Genomic DNA, 15,021 nt, shown 5'->3' with positions numbered 1-15,021 from the left:
GGGCCTTTTTAAATGCAATCCATAACCCGGATTTGCCAGGAACCCTTCTTACTCCTCCTACTTGCATGTGACACTGGGCTTAGGATCTGCATAGGAAACACACACACAAGCACACACCTACCTTTGTTGCCTGCAGATGCCTCCTTGGCTGTCCCCAAACGGTATCAAACCAACACCCACGGGAAGCTGTAAGCATAGAGGACATGCCTGCACCCCATTGGACTTACCTGTGTGGGTTAAATCCGGGTTATTTGACAACCTATGGCGGTGATGGTTCTGCTCAGGCAGAGCAGTGCTGATGCTCCTCATAAAGCTGTCGCTGCTGTGAAGGTTCTAGGTGACATCACAAATCCCTATGGTTACATACACAACAAAGCTGGGTTGTTGTTGTTTACACTCTGCAAGGCCTGTGGAAGTGAGTGACATCATAGCACTGTAGTTCTGAGGGTTCTAGATGGATGCAACAATCTCCTGTTGCTTCTATGAAGGCCATAATAGACGACATCACCAAACAGCTCCATAGTCACATACACAGCAAAGGAGAGATGTTGTTTACACCTAGTGATGTCAGTGGTATTGAGTGACATCACAGCACAGTGCTAAGGCTCCTGGGCCTGGACACAGCAGCGGCTGCAATATCTCAACGGAGAATACGTTTATATATATGTGTGTGTGTGCGCGTATATATATATATATATATATATATATATATATATATATATATTTCTCCGCCGAAATCACTTTTAAACCCATTTCCACCTTTTTTTCCCTTCTCTTCCTCTTACTTTTTTTTCACGTTTTTTTACGTTTTTCTCCTTTTCGCCTCTTTTCTGGGCGTATTATTCTTCTTTTTCTTCTTTTTTTTCGTCTAATGCATACCCCATCAGTGCAGCAATGCTTATTCAATACCGCCAGCAGATGGAGACACTGGGGGATAATTTTCTAAGGATTTATACTGATTTTTCCTGTCTGAATTTGTCGCACAGAAAGTTGCAGGCCAAATATGTGTGACATTTCTGCGACTTTAGCTTCTAGAGCATTTTTACAACATTATACATAGGTGCTGAATACATAAAAAGCGACTGTTCAGCGACAGACAAGTCGCATCGGCTGAAAGTAGGCCAGAATGTCAGTCCATGTTGGAGCAGGTTTAGATACAGTCTAAAGTATAGATCTCAAAGTCTGTGCACAGAATTTAGCAAGGGCCTCGCACCTTCTGATGCATCAGGTAGGTGCACAATAGCATAGCCTAACCCTCTGTACTTTGGTCTATATTGATGCGGGACATAGACAGCCAGCTGATGACCAATCCATTAGTGCAATGGATGGCTGGAAGCATTTGTCTTTGCCTTTGCAATACCACAGAAGCAATGCATGGTCAATGTACAGCAATGACACACCTGTGTGAACAGCCAGGAGACCCCCCCCCCCCCCATGTTATGTTACATAGTTACATAGTTAGTACGGTCGAAAAAAGACATATGTCCATCAAGTTCAACCAGGGAATTAAGGGGTAGGGGTGTGGCGCGATATTGGGGAAGGGATGACATTTTATATTTCTTCATAAGCATTAATCTTATTTTGTCAATTAGGAACATTCAGCACCCACCCGCTATCAAGGCAGCTGCCTATCATGTCATGCCCTACCTGCACAGGTGTGCTGGCTACTCAAATGATCCAATTAAGGAGGCCATTTAGTCAGCAGCAGCAGAAGTCCTGTGCCTGGACGCTCCAACAGCGGCCAGACACAAGCAGAAGCAGAAGCAGCAGAAGCAGCAGCAGCACCACCTTTTGTTTTTTGGCTGCAGCAGCAGCAAGGCCCACAGGGCTGGCTAGCTGGCTAGCCAGCAAGCAGGTAGCAATGAAAGTAGGAATCTTTCTTTTTAACCCTGTAAGGGGGTGGTGCACTGTACCCGAAGATACTGCCATATCGGGTCAATGCATAGGGCGACGGAAGCAAGCTTCGAAATCGGCCCCCGTTCTCAAAAATCCATTTAATATATGGTCCCCAGATAGGGGACGTATCAGATGTTAAACTGATAAGAACATATACTACACTTGATCTTAGCCAAAAGGCCGAGAAGCGATAACCGTGAAAGGGGCGGGCCCAACAAGGTGCCCTTCATGGGCACTATCACTGCTTGCTGTCAGGGAGGCTGCCAGACAATTTTCCATGCACACTCTGGGCTGGGGGGCAGTCAACCACCAGTACACACAGCAGAACCTAAACCCATACCATTATTGCTAAGCAGCAAGACAGGGGCCCATTGCACTCCCACGGGGCCTTTTTAAATGCAATCCATAACCCGGATTTGCCAGGAACCCTTCTTACTCCTCCTACTTGCATGTGACACTGGGCTTAGGATCTGCATAGGAAACACACACACAAGCACACACCTACCTTTGTTGCCTGCAGATGCCTCCTTGGCTGTCCCCAAACGGTATCAAACCAACACCCACGGGAAGCTGTAAGCATAGAGGACATGCCTGCACCCCATTGGACTTACCTGTGTGGGTTAAATCCGGGTTATTTGACAACCTATGGCGGTGATGGTTCTGCTCAGGCAGAGCAGTGCTGATGCTCCTCATAAAGCTGTCGCTGCTGTGAAGGTTCTAGGTGACATCACAAATCCCTATGGTTACATACACAACAAAGCTGGGTTGTTGTTGTTTACACTCTGCAAGGCCTGTGGAAGTGAGTGACATCATAGCACTGTAGTTCTGAGGGTTCTAGATGGATGCAACAATCTCCTGTTGCTTCTATGAAGGCCATAATAGACGACATCACCAAACAGCTCCATAGTCACATACACAGCAAAGGAGAGATGTTGTTTACACCTAGTGATGTCAGTGGTATTGAGTGACATCACAGCACAGTGCTAAGGCTCCTGGGCCTGGACACAGCAGCGGCTGCAATATCTCAACGGAGAATACGTTTATATATATGTGTGTGTGTGCGCGTATATATATATATATATATATATATATATATATATATATTTCTCCGCCGAAATCACTTTTAAACCCATTTCCACCTTTTTTTCCCTTCTCTTCCTCTTACTTTTTTTTCACGTTTTTTTACGTTTTTCTCCTTTTCGCCTCTTTTCTGGGCGTATTATTCTTCTTTTTCTTCTTTTTTTTCGTCTAATGCATACCCCATCAGTGCAGCAATGCTTATTCAATACCGCCAGCAGATGGAGACACTGGGGGATAATTTTCTAAGGATTTATACTGATTTTTCCTGTCTGAATTTGTCGCACAGAAAGTTGCAGGCCAAATATGTGTGACATTTCTGCGACTTTAGCTTCTAGAGCATTTTTACAACATTATACATAGGTGCTGAATACATAAAAAGCGACTGTTCAGCGACAGACAAGTCGCATCGGCTGAAAGTAGGCCAGAATGTCAGTCCATGTTGGAGCAGGTTTAGATACAGTCTAAAGTATAGATCTCAAAGTCTGTGCACAGAATTTAGCAAGGGCCTCGCACCTTCTGATACATCAGGTAGGTGCACAATAGCATAGCCTAACCCTCTGTACTTTGGTCTATATTGATGCGGGACATAGACAGCCAGCTGATGACCAATCCATTAGTGCAATGGATGGCTGGAAGCATTTGTCTTTGCCTTTGCAATACCACAGAAGCAATGCATGGTCAATGTACAGCAATGACACACCTGTGTGAACAGCCAGGAGACCCCCCCCCCCCCCATGTTATGTTACATAGTTACATAGTTAGTACGGTCGAAAAAAGACATATGTCCATCAAGTTCAACCAGGGAATTAAGGGGTAGGGGTGTGGCGCGATATTGGGGAAGGGATGAGATTTTATATTTCTTCATAAGCATTAATCTTATTTTGTCAATTAGGAACATTCAGCACCCACCCGCTATCAAGGCAGCTGCCTATCATGTCATGCCCTACCTGCACAGGTGTGCTGGCTACTCAAATGATCCAATTAAGGAGGCCATTTAGTCAGCAGCAGCAGAAGTCCTGTGCCTGGACGCTCCAACAGCGGCCAGACACAAGCAGCAGCAGAAGCAGCAGAAGCAGCAGCAGCACCACCTTTTGTTTTTTGGCTGCAGCAGCAGCAAGGCCCACAGGGCTGGCTAGCTGGCTAGCCAGCAAGCAGGTAGCAATGAAAGTAGGAATCTTTCTTTTTAACCCTGTAAGGGGGTGGTGCACTGTACCCGAAGATACTGCCATATCGGGTCAATGCATAGGGCGACGGAAGCAAGCTTCGAAATCGGCCCCCGTTCTCAAAAATCCATTTAATATATGGTCCCCAGATAGGGGACGTATCAGATATTAAACTGATAAGAACAGATACTACACTTGATCTTAGCCAAAAGGCCGAGAAGCGATAACCGTGAAAGGGGCGGGCCCAACAAGGTGCCCTTCATGGGCACTATCACTGCTTGCTGTCAGGGAGGCTGCCAGACAATTTTCCATGCACACTCTGAGCTGGGGGGCAGTCAACCACCAGTACACACAGCAGAACCTAAACCCATACCATTATTGCTAAGCAGCAAGACAGGGGCCCATTGCACTCCCACGGGGCCTTTTTAAATGCAATCCATAACCCGGATTTGCCAGGAACCCTTCTTACTCCTCCTACTTGCATGTGACACTGGGCTTAGGATCTGCATAGGAAACACACACACAAGCACACACCTACCTTTGTTGCCTGCAGATGCCTCCTTGGCTGTCCCCAAACGGTATCAAACCAACACCCACGGGAAGCTGTAAGCATAGAGGACATGCCTGCACCCCATTGGACTTACCTGTGTGGGTTAAATCCGGGTTATTTGACAACCTATGGCGGTGATGGTTCTGCTCAGGCAGAGCAGTGCTGATGCTCCTCATAAAGCTGTCGCTGCTGTGAAGGTTCTAGGTGACATCACAAATCCCTATGGTTACATACACAACAAAGCTGGGTTGTTGTTGTTTACACTCTGCAAGGCCTGTGGAAGTGAGTGACATCATAGCACTGTAGTTCTGAGGGTTCTAGATGGATGCAACAATCTCCTGTTGCTTCTATGAAGGCCATAATAGACGACATCACCAAACAGCTCCATAGTCACATACACAGCAAAGGAGAGATGTTGTTTACACCTAGTGATGTCAGTGGTATTGAGTGACATCACAGCACAGTGCTAAGGCTCCTGGGCCTGGACACAGCAGCGGCTGCAATATCTCAACGGAGAATACGTTTATATATATGTGTGTGTGTGCGCGTATATATATATATATATATATATATATATATATATATATATATATATATATTTCTCCGCCGAAATCACTTTTAAACCCATTTCCACCTTTTTTTCCCTTCTCTTCCTCTTACTTTTTTTTCACGTTTTTTTACGTTTTTCTCCTTTTCGCCTCTTTTCTGGGCGTATTATTCTTCTTTTTCTTCTTTTTTTTCGTCTAATGCATACCCCATCAGTGCAGCAATGCTTATTCAATACCGCCAGCAGATGGAGACACTGGGGGATAATTTTCTAAGGATTTATACTGATTTTTCCTGTCTGAATTTGTCGCACAGAAAGTTGCAGGCCAAATATGTGTGACATTTCTGCGACTTTAGCTTCTAGAGCATTTTTACAACATTATACATAGGTGCTGAATACATAAAAAGCGACTGTTCAGCGACAGACAAGTCGCATCGGCTGAAAGTAGGCCAGAATGTCAGTCCATGTTGGAGCAGGTTTAGATACAGTCTAAAGTATAGATCTCAAAGTCTGTGCACAGAATTTAGCAAGGGCCTCGCACCTTCTGATGCATCAGGTAGGTGCACAATAGCATAGCCTAACCCTCTGTACTTTGGTCTATATTGATGCGGGACATAGACAGCCAGCTGATGACCAATCCATTAGTGCAATGGATGGCTGGAAGCATTTGTCTTTGCCTTTGCAATACCACAGAAGCAATGCATGGTCAATGTACAGCAATGACACACCTGTGTGAACAGCCAGGAGACCCCCCCCCCCCCCCATGTTATGTTACATAGTTACATAGTTAGTACGGTCGAAAAAAGACATATGTCCATCAAGTTCAACCAGGGAATTAAGGGGTAGGGGTGTGGCGCGATATTGGGGAAGGGATGAGATTTTATATTTCTTCATAAGCATTAATCTTATTTTGTCAATTAGGAACATTCAGCACCCACCCGCTATCAAGGCAGCTGCCTATCATGTCATGCCCTACCTGCACAGGTGTGCTGGCTACTCAAATGATCCAATTAAGGAGGCCATTTAGTCAGCAGCAGCAGAAGTCCTGTGCCTGGACGCTCCAACAGCGGCCAGACACAAGCAGAAGCAGAAGCAGCAGAAGCAGCAGCAGCACCACCTTTTGTTTTTTGGCTGCAGCAGCAGCAAGGCCCACAGGGCTGGCTAGCTGGCTAGCCAGCAAGCAGGTAGCAATGAAAGTAGGAATCTTTCTTTTTAACCCTGTAAGGGGGTGGTGCACTGTACCCGAAGATACTGCCATATCGGGTCAATGCATAGGGCGACGGAAGCAAGCTTCGAAATCGGCCCCCGTTCTCAAAAATCCATTTAATATATGGTCCCCAGATAGGGGACGTATCAGATATTAAACTGATAAGAACAGATACTACACTTGATCTTAGCCAAAAGGCCGAGAAGCGATAACCGTGAAAGGGGCGGGCCCAACAAGGTGCCCTTCATGGGCACTATCACTGCTTGCTGTCAGGGAGGCTGCCAGACAATTTTCCATGCACACTCTGGGCTGGGGGGCAGTCAACCACCAGTACACACAGCAGAACCTAAACCCATACCATTATTGCTAAGCAGCAAGACAGGGGCCCATTGCACTCCCACGGGGCCTTTTTAAATGCAATCCATAACCCGGATTTGCCAGGAACCCTTCTTACTCCTCCTACTTGCATGTGACACTGGGCTTAGGATCTGCATAGGAAACACACACACAAGCACACACCTACCTTTGTTGCCTGCAGATGCCTCCTTGGCTGTCCCCAAACGGTATCAAACCAACACCCACGGGAAGCTGTAAGCATAGAGGACATGCCTGCACCCCATTGGACTTACCTGTGTGGGTTAAATCCGGGTTATTTGACAACCTATGGCGGTGATGGTTCTGCTCAGGCAGAGCAGTGCTGATGCTCCTCATAAAGCTGTCGCTGCTGTGAAGGTTCTAGGTGACATCACAAATCCCTATGGTTACATACACAACAAAGCTGGGTTGTTGTTGTTTACACTCTGCAAGGCCTGTGGAAGTGAGTGACATCATAGCACTGTAGTTCTGAGGGTTCTAGATGGATGCAACAATCTCCTGTTGCTTCTATGAAGGCCATAATAGACGACATCACCAAACAGCTCCATAGTCACATACACAGCAAAGGAGAGATGTTGTTTACACCTAGTGATGTCAGTGGTATTGAGTGACATCACAGCACAGTGCTAAGGCTCCTGGGCCTGGACACAGCAGCGGCTGCAATATCTCAACGGAGAATACGTTTATATATATGTGTGTGTGTGCGCGTATATATATATATATATATATATATATATATATATATATATTTCTCCGCCGAAATCACTTTTAAACCCATTTCCACCTTTTTTTCCCTTCTCTTCCTCTTACTTTTTTTTCACGTTTTTTTACGTTTTTCTCCTTTTCGCCTCTTTTCTGGGCGTATTATTCTTCTTTTTCTTCTTTTTTTTCGTCTAATGCATACCCCATCAGTGCAGCAATGCTTATTCAATACCGCCAGCAGATGGAGACACTGGGGGATAATTTTCTAAGGATTTATACTGATTTTTCCTGTCTGAATTTGTCGCACAGAAAGTTGCAGGCCAAATATGTGTGACATTTCTGCGACTTTAGCTTCTAGAGCATTTTTACAACATTATACATAGGTGCTGAATACATAAAAAGCGACTGTTCAGCGACAGACAAGTCGCATCGGCTGAAAGTAGGCCAGAATGTCAGTCCATGTTGGAGCAGGTTTAGATACAGTCTAAAGTATAGATCTCAAAGTCTGTGCACAGAATTTAGCAAGGGCCTCGCACCTTCTGATGCATCAGGTAGGTGCACAATAGCATAGCCTAACCCTCTGTACTTTGGTCTATATTGATGCGGGACATAGACAGCCAGCTGATGACCAATCCATTAGTGCAATGGATGGCTGGAAGCATTTGTCTTTGCCTTTGCAATACCACAGAAGCAATGCATGGTCAATGTACAGCAATGACACACCTGTGTGAACAGCCAGGAGACCCCCCCCCCCATGTTATGTTACATAGTTACATAGTTAGTACGGTCGAAAAAAGACATATGTCCATCAAGTTCAACCAGGGAATTAAGGGGTAGGGGTGTGGCGCGATATTGGGGAAGGGATGAGATTTTATATTTCTTCATAAGCATTAATCTTATTTTGTCAATTAGGAACATTCAGCACCCACCCGCTATCAAGGCAGCTGCCTATCATGTCATGCCCTACCTGCACAGGTGTGCTGGCTACTCAAATGATCCAATTAAGGAGGCCATTTAGTCAGCAGCAGCAGAAGTCCTGTGCCTGGACGCTCCAACAGCGGCCAGACACAAGCAGAAGCAGAAGCAGCAGCAGCACCACCTTTTGTTTTTTGGCTGCAGCAGCAGCAAGGCCCACAGGGCTGGCTAGCTGGCTAGCCAGCAAGCAGGTAGCAATGAAAGTAGGAATCTTTCTTTTTAACCCTGTAAGGGGGTGGTGCACTGTACCCGAAGATACTGCCATATCGGGTCAATGCATAGGGCGACGGAAGCAAGCTTCGAAATCGGCCCCCGTTCTCAAAAATCCATTTAATATATGGTCCCCAGATAGGGGACGTATCAGATATTAAACTGATAAGAACAGATACTACACTTGATCTTAGCCAAAAGGCCGAGAAGCGATAACCGTGAAAGGGGCGGGCCCAACAAGGTGCCCTTCATGGGCACTATCACTGCTTGCTGTCAGGGAGGCTGCCAGACAATTTTCCATGCACACTCTGGGCTGGGGGGCAGTCAACCACCAGTACACACAGCAGAACCTAAACCCATACCATTATTGCTAAGCAGCAAGACAGGGGCCCATTGCACTCCCACGGGGCCTTTTTAAATGCAATCCATAACCCGGATTTGCCAGGAACCCTTCTTACTCCTCCTACTTGCATGTGACACTGGGCTTAGGATCTGCATAGGAAACACACACACAAGCACACACCTACCTTTGTTGCCTGCAGATGCCTCCTTGGCTGTCCCCAAACGGTATCAAACCAACACCCACGGGAAGCTGTAAGCATAGAGGACATGCCTGCACCCCATTGGACTTACCTGTGTGGGTTAAATCCGGGTTATTTGACAACCTATGGCGGTGATGGTTCTGCTCAGGCAGAGCAGTGCTGATGCTCCTCATAAAGCTGTCGCTGCTGTGAAGGTTCTAGGTGACATCACAAATCCCTATGGTTACATACACAACAAAGCTGGGTTGTTGTTGTTTACACTCTGCAAGGCCTGTGGAAGTGAGTGACATCATAGCACTGTAGTTCTGAGGGTTCTAGATGGATGCAACAATCTCCTGTTGCTTCTATGAAGGCCATAATAGACGACATCACCAAACAGCTCCATAGTCACATACACAGCAAAGGAGAGATGTTGTTTACACCTAGTGATGTCAGTGGTATTGAGTGACATCACAGCACAGTGCTAAGGCTCCTGGGCCTGGACACAGCAGCGGCTGCAATATCTCAACGGAGAATACGTTTATATATATGTGTGTGTGTGCGCGTATATATATATATATATATATATATATATATATATATATATATATATTTCTCCGCCGAAATCACTTTTAAACCCATTTCCACCTTTTTTTCCCTTCTCTTCCTCTTACTTTTTTTTCACGTTTTTTTACGTTTTTCTCCTTTTCGCCTCTTTTCTGGGCGTATTATTCTTCTTTTTCTTCTTTTTTTTCGTCTAATGCATACCCCATCAGTGCAGCAATGCTTATTCAATACCGCCAGCAGATGGAGACACTGGGGGATAATTTTCTAAGGATTTATACTGATTTTTCCTGTCTGAATTTGTCGCACAGAAAGTTGCAGGCCAAATATGTGTGACATTTCTGCGACTTTAGCTTCTAGAGCATTTTTACAACATTATACATAGGTGCTGAATACATAAAAAGCGACTGTTCAGCGACAGACAAGTCGCATCGGCTGAAAGTAGGCCAGAATGTCAGTCCATGTTGGAGCAGGTTTAGATACAGTCTAAAGTATAGATCTCAAAGTCTGTGCACAGAATTTAGCAAGGGCCTCGCACCTTCTGATGCATCAGGTAGGTGCACAATAGCATAGCCTAACCCTCTGTACTTTGGTCTATATTGATGCGGGACATAGACAGCCAGCTGATGACCAATCCATTAGTGCAATGGATGGCTGGAAGCATTTGTCTTTGCCTTTGCAATACCACAGAAGCAATGCATGGTCAATGTACAGCAATGACACACCTGTGTGAACAGCCAGGAGACCCCCCCCCCCCCCCATGTTATGTTACATAGTTACATAGTTAGTACGGTCGAAAAAAGACATATGTCCATCAAGTTCAACCAGGGAATTAAGGGGTAGGGGTGTGGCGCGATATTGGGGAAGGGATGAGATTTTATATTTCTTCATAAGCATTAATCTTATTTTGTCAATTAGGAACATTCAGCACCCACCCGCTATCAAGGCAGCTGCCTATCATGTCATGCCCTACCTGCACAGGTGTGCTGGCTACTCAAATGATCCAATTAAGGAGGCCATTTAGTCAGCAGCAGCAGAAGTCCTGTGCCTGGACGCTCCAACAGCGGCCAGACACAAGCAGAAGCAGAAGCAGCAGAAGCAGCAGCAGCACCACCTTTTGTTTTTTGGCTGCAGCAGCAGCAGCAAGGCCCACAGGGCTGGCTAGCTGGCTAGCCAGCAAGCAGGTAGCAATGAAAGTAGGAATCTTTCTTTTTAACCCTGTAAGGGGGTGGTGCACTGTACCCGAAGATACTGCCATATCGGGTCAATGCATAGGGCGACGGAAGCAAGCTTCGAAATCGGCCCCCGTTCTCAAAAATCCATTTAATATATGGTCCCCAGATAGGGGACGTATCAGATATTAAACTGATAAGAACAGATACTACACTTGATCTTAGCCAAAAGGCCGAGAAGCGATAACCGTGAAAGGGGCGGGCCCAACAAGGTGCCCTTCATGGGCACTATCACTGCTTGCTGTCAGGGAGGCTGCCAGACAATTTTCCATGCACACTCTGGGCTGGGGGGCAGTCAACCACCAGTACACACAGCAGAACCTAAACCCATACCATTATTGCTAAGCAGCAAGACAGGGGCCCATTGCACTCCCACGGGGCCTTTTTAAATGCAATCCATAACCCGGATTTGCCAGGAACCCTTCTTACTCCTCCTACTTGCATGTGACACTGGGCTTAGGATCTGCATAGGAAACACACACACAAGCACACACCTACCTTTGTTGCCTGCAGATGCCTCCTTGGCTGTCCCCAAACGGTATCAAACCAACACCCACGGGAAGCTGTAAGCATAGAGGACATGCCTGCACCCCATTGGACTTACCTGTGTGGGTTAAATCCGGGTTATTTGACAACCTATGGCGGTGATGGTTCTGCTCGGCAGAGCAGTGCTGATGCTCCTCATAAAGCTGTCGCTGCTGTGAAGGTTCTAGGTGACATCACAAATCCCTATGGTTACATACACAACAAAGCTGGGTTGTTGTTGTTTACACTCTGCAAGGCCTGTGGAAGTGAGTGACATCATAGCACTGTAGTTCTGAGGGTTCTAAATGGATGCAACAATCTCCTGTTGCTTCTATGAAGGCCATAATAGACGACATCACCAAACAGCTCCATAGTCACATACACAGCAAAGGAGAGATGTTGTTTACACCTAGTGATGTCAGTGGTATTGAGTGACATCACAGCACAGTGCTAAGGCTCCTGGGCCTGGACACAGCAGCGGCTGCAATATCTCAACGGAGAATACGTTTATATATATGTGTGTGTGTGCGCGTATATATATATATATATATATATATATATATATATATATATATATTTCTCCGCCGAAATCACTTTTAAACCCATTTCCACCTTTTTTTCCCTTCTCTTCCTCTTACTTTTTTTTCAAGTTTTTTTACGTTTTTCTCCTTTTCGCCTCTTTTCTGGGCGTATTATTCTTCTTTTTCTTCTTTTTTTTCGTCTAATGCATACCCCATCAGTGCAGCAATGCTTATTCAATACCGCCAGCAGATGGAGACACTGGGGGATAATTTTCTAAGGATTTATACTGATTTTTCCTGTCTGAATTTGTCGCACAGAAAGTTGCAGGCCAAATATGTGTGACATTTCTGCGACTTTAGCTTCTAGAGCATTTTTACAACATTATACATAGGTGCTGAATACATAAAAAGCGACTGTTCAGCGACAGACAAGTCGCATCGGCTGAAAGTAGGCCAGAATGTCAGTCCATGTTGGAGCAGGTTTAGATACAGTCTAAAGTATAGATCTCAAAGTCTGTGCACAGAATTTAGCAAGGGCCTCGCACCTTCTGATGCATCAGGTAGGTGCACAATAGCATAGCCTAACCCTCTGTACTTTGGTCTATATTGATGCGGGACATAGACAGCCAGCTGATGACCAATCCATTAGTGCAATGGATGGCTGGAAGCATTTGTCTTTGCCTTTGCAATACCACAGAAGCAATGCATGGTCAATGTACAGCAATGACACACCTGTGTGAACAGCCAGGAGACCCCCCCCCCCCCCCCCATGTTATGTTACATAGTTACATAGTTAGTACGGTCGAAAAAAGACATATGTCCATCAAGTTCAACCAGGGAATTAAGGGGTAGGGGTGTGGCGCGATATTGGGGAAGGGATGAGATTTTATATTTCTTCATAAGCATTAATCTTATTTTGTCAATTAGGAACATTCAGCACCCACCCGCTATCAAGGCAGCTGCCTATCATGTCATGCCCTACCTGCACAGGTGTGCTGGCTACTCAAATGATCCAATTAAGGAGGCCATTTAGTCAGCAGCAGCAGAAGTCCTGTGCCTGGATGCTCCAACAGCGGCCAGACACAAGCAGAAGCAGAAGCAGCAGAAGCAGCAGCAGCACCACCTTTTGTTTTTTGGCTGCAGCAGCAGCAGCAAGGCCCACAGGGCTGGCTAGCTGGCTAGCCAGCAAGCAGGTAGCAATGAAAGTAGGAATCTTTCTTTTTAACCCTGTAAGGGGGTGGTGCACTGTACCCGAAGATACTGCCATATCGGGTCAATGCATAGGGCGACGGAAGCAAGCTTCGAAATCGGCCCCCGTTCTCAAAAATCCATTTAATATATGGTCCCCAGATAGGGGACGTATCAGATATTAAACTGATAAGAACAGATACTACACTTGATCTTAGCCAAAAGGCCGAGAAGCGATAACCGTGAAAGGGGCGGGCCCAACAAGGTGCCCTTCATGGGCACTATCACTGCTTGCTGTCAGGGAGGCTGCCAGACAATTTTCCATGCACACTCTGGGCTGGGGGGCAGTCAACCACCAGTACACACAGCAGAACCTAAACCCATACCATTATTGCTAAGCAGCAAGACAGGGGCCCATTGCACTCCCACGGGGCCTTTTTAAATGCAATCCATAACCCGGATTTGCCAGGAACCCTTCTTACTCCTCCTACTTGCATGTGACACTGGGCTTAGGATCTGCATAGGAAACACACACACAAGCACACACCTACCTTTGTTGCCTGCAGATGCCTCCTTGGCTGTCCCCAAACGGTATCAAACCAACACCCACGGGAAGCTGTAAGCATAGAGGACATGCCTGCACCCCATTGGACTTACCTGTGTGGGTTAAATCCGGGTTATTTGACAACCTATGGCGGTGATGGTTCTGCTCAGGCAGAGCAGTGCTGATGCTCCTCATAAAGCTGTCGCTGCTGTGAAGGTTCTAGGTGACATCACAAATCCCTATGGTTACATACACAACAAAGCTGGGTTGTTGTTGTTTACACTCTGCAAGGCCTGTGGAAGTGAGTGACATCATAGCACTGTAGTTCTGAGGGTTCTAGATGGATGCAACAATCTCCTGTTGCTTCTATGAAGGCCATAATAGACGACATCACCAAACAGCTCCATAGTCACATACACAGCAAAGGAGAGATGTTGTTTACACCTAGTGATGTCAGTGGTATTGAGTGACATCACAGCACAGTGCTAAGGCTCCTGGGCCTGGACACAGCAGCGGCTGCAATATCTCAACGGAGAATACGTTTATATATATGTGTGTGTGTGCGCGTATATATATATATATATATATATATATATATATATATTTCTCCGCCGAAATCACTTTTAAACCCATTTCCACCTTTTTTTCCCTTCTCTTCCTCTTACTTTTTTTTCACGTTTTTTTACGTTTTTCTCCTTTTCGCCTCTTTTCTGGGCGTATTATTCTTCTTTTTCTTCTTTTTTTTCGTCTAATGCATACCCCATCAGTGCAGCAATGCTTATTCAATACCGCCAGCAGATGGAGACACTGGGGGATAATTTTCTAAGGATTTATACTGATTTTTCCTGTCTGAATTTGTCGCACAGAAAGTTGCAGGCCAAATATGTGTGACATTTCTGCGACTTTAGCTTCTAGAGCATTTTTACAACATTATACATAGGTGCTGAATACATAAAAAGCGACTGTTCAGCGACAGACAAGTCGCATCGGCTGAAAGTAGGCCAGAATGTCAGTCCATGTTGGAGCAGGTTTAGATACAGTCTAAAGTATAGATCTCAAAGTCTGTGCACAGAATTTAGCAAGGGCCTCGCACCTTCTGATGCATCAGGTAGGTGCACAATAGCATAGCCTAACCCTCTGTACTTTGGTCTATATTGATGCGGGACATAGACAGCCAGCTGATGACCAATCCATTAGTGCAATGGATGGCTGGAAGCATTT

At 45.8% G+C, this 15,021-nt stretch overlaps 6 non-coding genes across 6 annotated transcripts; all 6 read right to left on the bottom strand.

Moving 5' to 3' along the window:
* Positions 1-1,897: 1,897 nt before the first annotated feature.
* LOC130334952 (U2 spliceosomal RNA) lies at positions 1,898-2,088 on the bottom strand. The gene has a single exon (XR_008876671.1). It is a non-coding gene; the product is annotated as a U2 spliceosomal RNA (small nuclear RNA).
* A 2,085-nt stretch (positions 2,089-4,173) lies between these two features.
* On the bottom strand, positions 4,174-4,364 carry LOC130334899 (U2 spliceosomal RNA). The gene has a single exon (XR_008876622.1). It is a non-coding gene; the product is annotated as a U2 spliceosomal RNA (small nuclear RNA).
* A 2,098-nt stretch (positions 4,365-6,462) lies between these two features.
* LOC130334898 (U2 spliceosomal RNA) lies at positions 6,463-6,653 on the bottom strand. Its single transcript, XR_008876621.1, has one exon. It is a non-coding gene; the product is annotated as a U2 spliceosomal RNA (small nuclear RNA).
* A 2,075-nt stretch (positions 6,654-8,728) lies between these two features.
* Positions 8,729-8,919, bottom strand: LOC130334897 (U2 spliceosomal RNA). The gene has a single exon (XR_008876620.1). It is a non-coding gene; the product is annotated as a U2 spliceosomal RNA (small nuclear RNA).
* A 2,097-nt stretch (positions 8,920-11,016) lies between these two features.
* On the bottom strand, positions 11,017-11,207 carry LOC130334896 (U2 spliceosomal RNA). The gene has a single exon (XR_008876619.1). It is a non-coding gene; the product is annotated as a U2 spliceosomal RNA (small nuclear RNA).
* Positions 11,208-13,303: 2,096 nt separating this feature from the next.
* Positions 13,304-13,494, bottom strand: LOC130335010 (U2 spliceosomal RNA). The gene has a single exon (XR_008876722.1). It is a non-coding gene; the product is annotated as a U2 spliceosomal RNA (small nuclear RNA).
* Positions 13,495-15,021: the final 1,527 nt, after the last annotated feature.

The sequence above is a fragment of the Hyla sarda genome, unplaced genomic scaffold, assembly GCF_029499605.1.
Source record: "Hyla sarda isolate aHylSar1 unplaced genomic scaffold, aHylSar1.hap1 scaffold_446, whole genome shotgun sequence".
NCBI lineage: Eukaryota > Metazoa > Chordata > Amphibia > Anura > Hylidae > Hyla > Hyla sarda.
Note: the sequence above shows the minus strand (reverse complement) of the source record. Positions and strands in the feature narration are given on the sequence as shown.